Consider the following 6,587-nt stretch of genomic DNA (forward strand, 5'->3'; position numbering starts at 1 on the left):
CACACTTATAACAAAAATGACTTGTTTAAGTAATTACAGTTACATGTTTCCGTTTTTCGTAATTTCAGAGCTTAAAAATGATTGATTTAGTATCTGAGTTACACTTGAATCTATATAAAAAGTTTTAAGCTACAAGTACTTTTCTGTATGACTGTCTACTTCAAATTTTTTAGTTTACATGTTAAATATATTTTAATTCACAAGTTTTTGTTTCATTTTTTTAATGACTTTACTGATGCTTGAACAGAGTTTTTTCAAATTCATGAGCTATGCCATTTTATACTGTATGGTTTCACAATGTTGTGGTTTTACATGTCTTATCATTTCACACATTGTCCAGATTTGACCACTGTTGTAATTTATAGCCCCACTGCTGAGTTTAAATGTCCATTTTATTGACTTGGAGGCTAATATTAATTACATGCATCATTTTAGCAATCTAGGAGAAATTCCCTCTCTACCCTTGTCCTATAACTGTGTACAATAAACCTACTTGATTGTATCCCCTAGCAAGTGCGGGCGGAAGGTACTTTAAGTATATTCGGAAGCAAGCCAAATCTTGCGTTGCATATGAAGGACAAATAAGTGCACTTCAAGTAGGAAATGAGAGATTCCTTCTCGACAACCCAGCAGAGCTATAATCTAACATAAATTTGGCTTATATCAGACGCAAGTAAAATAGGCGAGCGTGCTATCGTGTAGGAGATTGCAATCTTTCTTGCGGCTTAGCCAATACGTTTATTCTTTATCATAATTGGTTGGTTGGCAGGCTGCAACAATGTAAGGTTGATCGATACAATCTGGCCTAGATAACGTGCAACAATGCGCAGATAGGTATTTGTTCACTCGAAATTGGACTGACTACAGAAACTGCATATTCTTTGTTTCAGAATCGGTTTTCTTTCTGCCATTTTTTTGTTTTTTGGTTTTTGTTTACAAAAAAAAATATAATAATCGTCAAGTACCCATTATTTTAAGGGTGCGCTGATGAAATAACAAAGGGCGTTCCATAGAATTATTAAATGCTAGACATACCGATTAATGCTACCTTTGATCTGATTGTGCATGAATGTGCAATAACAATAAATTAAATTGACTAGTAAAAAAAATATAGAGAGAAAAAATCCGACACAAAATCGGTTAATGAATGTTTCATTTTTCTAACCTGAATGGCTTCGGTATAAATAGCAGCGTATCTTGGTTCAATTTCCTTTTAGTTTTACAAGTTTACAATGTTACACGCGAATAATGCAGACATGAAAACACGCATTAAGTGGCGTATTTTCCGTCACAACGCGGTATTGTTGTACATGACCTAGATAACACCGTCTCGTATTGGTTGGTTTACATTTTCATTCATTGAGACGCGGGCGTTGATTTGACATTGATTATCAGCGCAGTCAAGTGCATTCATGTATCTTATACATGTTTGCGCACATGGTGTAGAGGCCAAAAACGGGGAACGCTGTGTTTTTGTAAATATTAACTTCGCGCTACATTTTGCCCGAAGCTAATACAAATACATACTGTTGTTGTATATGATGTATTCAATTTTTTTTTCTAAATGATTGGATCTTCCAAATGTATCATTGCGCGTTTAGCCCGTTTCCGCTGTTGCATTCTGGGCCGGTTAATCGGATTGACTCGGGCTATTGACCTAGTTCATGTCATTGAACAGGGTCTTCACATTCTGAGTAATTTACAAAATCAAATCGTTAATACTCTCTTGCTTGCACTCAGTATGGTAACGTTGTAAATGTTGTAAACTGCAGATTTTCGGGCCCATTTCCGTATTGTATGGTATAATCAGCAGAGGTTCTCGGAGACCGCTACGATTTTCTCGAGCTTTGTCCTACCACAGCATAGACTCAACTCGCAACAATTTAGACAGCACTTCGAACAATAAGTTACTTCTAACAACATTTCTATGTGGAATCTGTCGATAAGGTACTAAAACTTTCTCGTCGGCTTGGCAAATGTTCAACAGTTCTCCAGAAAGTTACTTTTCAGCCCACACGGACACACTTCCTAATTTGGACAACTTAATTAGGCATTACTACGATAAAATTGGCAACTTAATAAATTTTCTCACACTTAAATGTATCTTATCACTCGCTACATTACGTTCTTGCTGGTATCCACCGTCACGATGGTAGCCAGTTTCAATTTATACGAAGCGCAAAGCAAGGGTGTCCACATTGGCCACTTGTCTTTGGTATACTGGCCTTAAGTTTTTCTAGCCTAAATATTATTCCCTATATATTCTTTATAAAACTGACAGTTTTCAAAGAGCTGCCGCACATAGACAGACCCACTTCAGAGAACAAATCATTACCTCATTTTAACCAATTATGATAAAACTGACATAAAATGAACAGAAAAGTAGGGGTTACGTACCTTCTAAGACAGATTTCTCTTGTCACATTTTCTTTCAGTAAAATCACATCAAAATCACACTGTTGCGGCCTGGTAGTACTATTCATACTAAAAGTGACTTTCACTTCACCAAATACAATCTTCTCCCCCATTTGCTCCACTAAAATGTCAAAAATACACCCACAATTAAATTCAAATAAAAACCAGCTTTAATTTAGACTTCTGTGACCATGCAAAGTGAAAAAATAGTGTTCAGTAACCTATCCGCAATTACGCGACTAGACCAGATGGCTCCCGCACTGGTTCCTTTAGTATAAAGTCAGGCCTGTATTGTTACAATCAAAGTTGTTTGATGGTTATAAAAAAAATCGCAAAAATCAAGCGTCATGTAGACATACACAATTCACCTCGCACCAACTGATATTGTTTTTCTCTCTATATAAATATTTTGAGAAGAATGCGGAACCAGAAGGACTAGAAATTGGCTTAATATTTTTTTGCCATGATAAGCCTTTGGTTTGACGGTCCTGATTCATGATAGATCTTTGTTTTCTACCTATTCATTAAAATCATCAACTATTTCATATTATTGCATCAATACGTGTTGTTTTCATCCTTATTTACCATGTGTTTTTGCTTTGTTACAACATCGGTACTAAACTCAGTTCTGACTATTTTCCAACAAAATTTGAAGCAAAGGCGGATGAATTTTCTATTCCATCAAAGTTTGTCAATCTTTTTAACAACATTTCCTTTGGCCAAATTTATTAATAAACTTTGTCAAAAAAAATACAAGTAGCAGCATTAACGGATTACGTACGCACGGAGAAAAACGTCACAGAGAATTATCACGTTGTCAGCTGAGAAACGACTTAACCTGATTTTCTTGTCACGTTCATATCGTATTTCTTAAATATTTAATGATAATATATCTGCCTCTTCTTCAAGCAAGTTACACGGTACTGTCAACGAAATTTTCATTTCTGGTAGTTAAACAACATGAATGGTTAGATGTTACGTTGTACACACGCAAAAAAAAACCCCTCTCATTTAAATAAAAGATAAGGAAACTACGATTTGTCAGTGATGCAGCTTTTTTTCAACAGGCTTATGCTGATTCTGTATCTTTGTTTTCGCTCGGTATTTTTTTTCTAAAAGTTCTCCAGCAGTTAGGCCAGTAGTAAATAAATTTGCTATATAGCCTGTCTAAAACAAACAACTTACTGAGAGAGCTATCATAAATAGCCAGGACCATTTTAAAAAAGAATTACGAACCCTATGTTCACATAAATGGCCTTTAAACAACAAAAAATCTCCAAGAAAAGTGGAGATGGTGTATCATCTAAAAGCAATTTTTGTCTGGCATTTCAATACTTTGAATGGAACATCTTCCAATCGGAATCTGACAGCTAAAATGTGGGTATGAACACATGTGTAATAAGTGGTGACATTTCTTTAAATGCAAAAATTCTCCTTGAAAATGCTACCAAAATGTCAAATTAAGGTAAACAATGGCATAAAAACAGAAACTGGCTTACATAAAACATGAAATGCCACTTAAACAGGTAAAAAAATAGAGGATTGTTTTCTTTCTGCCATTATCTGACTGCCCCGGGTATGCTGCTTGACTTTTTATTTAGTACTTTTATACGCTTCAGTGTCTTTAAAATGAAAGACAATAAGTTTTATTTTCAATGTCATAAGTACCTTCTAGATAAAGTTACAGACTAAAAGTAAGTTAATCTAGGACTTTGGGCAGATTCTTTTAATCTAATGATAAAGAAATCGGTGTAAATCTAAAGCTATTTTAGATATATGATATTTAGAAAACGCATCAACATATCGGGCTAAAACTATATCATTAATTCAAAATTGTTAAATTAATAATTTTCAGCTGAAATAGCTTCTTTAAGTCTATATTTTTTATAGTCTATCAAGTCGTTCACTCTTCTTTCACTTTTTCTTTTATTTCTGGCACATTTTTCTGTATATTGAGATAGGAGATTTTGTCTTCATATATGTATTTTTTTAATAGAAGCCCGACAATTATGTGAAAATGCAAGCTATACTCTCTCACTCAAAGTGTTCTTTACTTATAAGTTTCTGATTATAGAACTTTTATGGCCCTTTACAGATTTTTTTTCAAGCCACGTATGTTTTTCGCAAAAGCTATTTTTTGTTTGTTTTGTTTTGGTTTTCTTCATAGATGGCATTAGTAGCAAAATTTTATATTCTGTTACAATATCAAAACCGAAAAGTTATCTGCAGGAACGTAATTTCAAACTTCAACTTCAACTTCAAAGTTTATTGGCAAATCGGCATAAACACAATACCTTTGGCCATTAAATAATTTAAATACAGTACAGGTGGTTGAATATCAATACAAAAGATACTAATTTTAAGCTGATTTTACTTAAGATAAGTCGGTAAGAAGGTAAATTAAGCTCGTTTTCCCCCTAGAAGATAAGAGATTTTTTTAAAGCTTTATCAACAAAGAATCACGGTGAAAATGATAAAAATACACCATATTAGTCAGTTTAGTTTACTACTAATTTTATGATAATTGTTTGTAAACTCTGACTGTTTATGAGCCTTTATAAAGATATTTATTGTATATTGAGTAATATTCGCGAAGGTTTAGTTTTTGTTAATATTCGCGAGTATTGTCACTCGCGAAATAAAAAAAAACATTTGCGATTAAATAATCTGCATTATGTCTTAAAACAAAAACGCTCATGTTTCGCGAATTCTTGTCACCGCGAATAAAGCCGCTAATCATGAAATCGCGAAATAAGGTCTTACGCGAAAATCACCAAATTTACAGTAAGTCAGCGAACGCCTGGGCAATGATTTAAAAAATGTATCCAGGCTATTTATGCGTAACAAAAACAGGCCGAAACGGACATGGAAATGAGTAAATATATTCCCTGCATTTACACTACGTATTACATTACTGCATGACATATTAAGAGTAAATTTTGTCATTTTCTCGTGTCAAATATCCAAGTAATTTGGCCCAGTGACATTTATGTGCTGACAGGTTTTAACATAAATTGCAACGATAATTTCTCCAGTATAAATGTCATGCATATACATAAATAGACAGAAAATTTAGTAAACGTTCATAACAATTTTCGAGATAATATATTAATTTGAATAGAATACACAAAAAAATGTGAAGGTTTTAAACAACAGAAGAAGATATATTACACCTGACAAAAGTTTTATGCCGAAAACATTGTATTTGAATGTTAAACTTGCATTTATATCTTATCTCGAGCGCATGACATATTATCTCGAGTGCCCGAAATAATTTAATCTAAAAAAGAAGTATATGTCCCAAACGCCCTGCGTTCTACAAATTAGGTAGGTAGGACACCAACGCTGATTTCGCTATATACAATTACTATCACTTTCAATGATTCCCTAACGTTTTAGTTATTCTTCAACGTTGGTCCTCTTTCTTGGTGAAACAACTGACATGTCGACCTGGTAGGTTCATAGGGTACCGTGGTGGTTTGCATGGGTTTGAGGGCTATTCTTACATACTTCTCACGTTACATTTTCCTTCAGCTTTCTGTAGGTCTTAAAACGTTTTGTGGCTGAGTTATGTACATAATGCCTTTACTAACGGAGCAAAAAGCTTTCTTTAGACCCAACCGAAAGGTAGGGCTAGTTGCACTGCAAAGAAATCAACAAGGAATGTGCCTATATTATCTGGGGACATTTGATGGACTAACTCAGGCGACGCCGCAACTGAGACTGGTCAAGGACAGATAGGGCTGCATCTGTACTATTATATCACTTGTACATGTATTTTAACTAAATTTGTCTCATTACACATGTTGTACTGGAATACGCTTGTGAAAGATCTGTTCCTTTTTAAAACAGAACAAAGTAATGCGTAAACACACGTTTTATTTTCCCCATTGAAATAAAACCGTGTAGATGTACATGATCATGAATCAACAAACAACTATGTTTTTTATGTAGCTTACAAAACTACCGACATTTATCTTGTCATTCGTCAAGTAACAAGTGCTCTAGCGAAAAAAAAAGTATTGAGGGGTCGTCTCAAAACCCGCATTATTGATATCATACTGACAGCGTATCATTATCGGTATTTTCTGTGCCTAGGTCAGAGGGTCAACGTGGATCGATTACCCAGCGTGATATAAAACTCCGCTGATAAGAAAAGAGGCACGGAGTGG

Source organism: Mercenaria mercenaria, chromosome 11, assembly GCF_021730395.1.
Source record: "Mercenaria mercenaria strain notata chromosome 11, MADL_Memer_1, whole genome shotgun sequence".
In the NCBI taxonomy this organism is placed as follows: domain Eukaryota; kingdom Metazoa; phylum Mollusca; class Bivalvia; order Venerida; family Veneridae; genus Mercenaria; species Mercenaria mercenaria.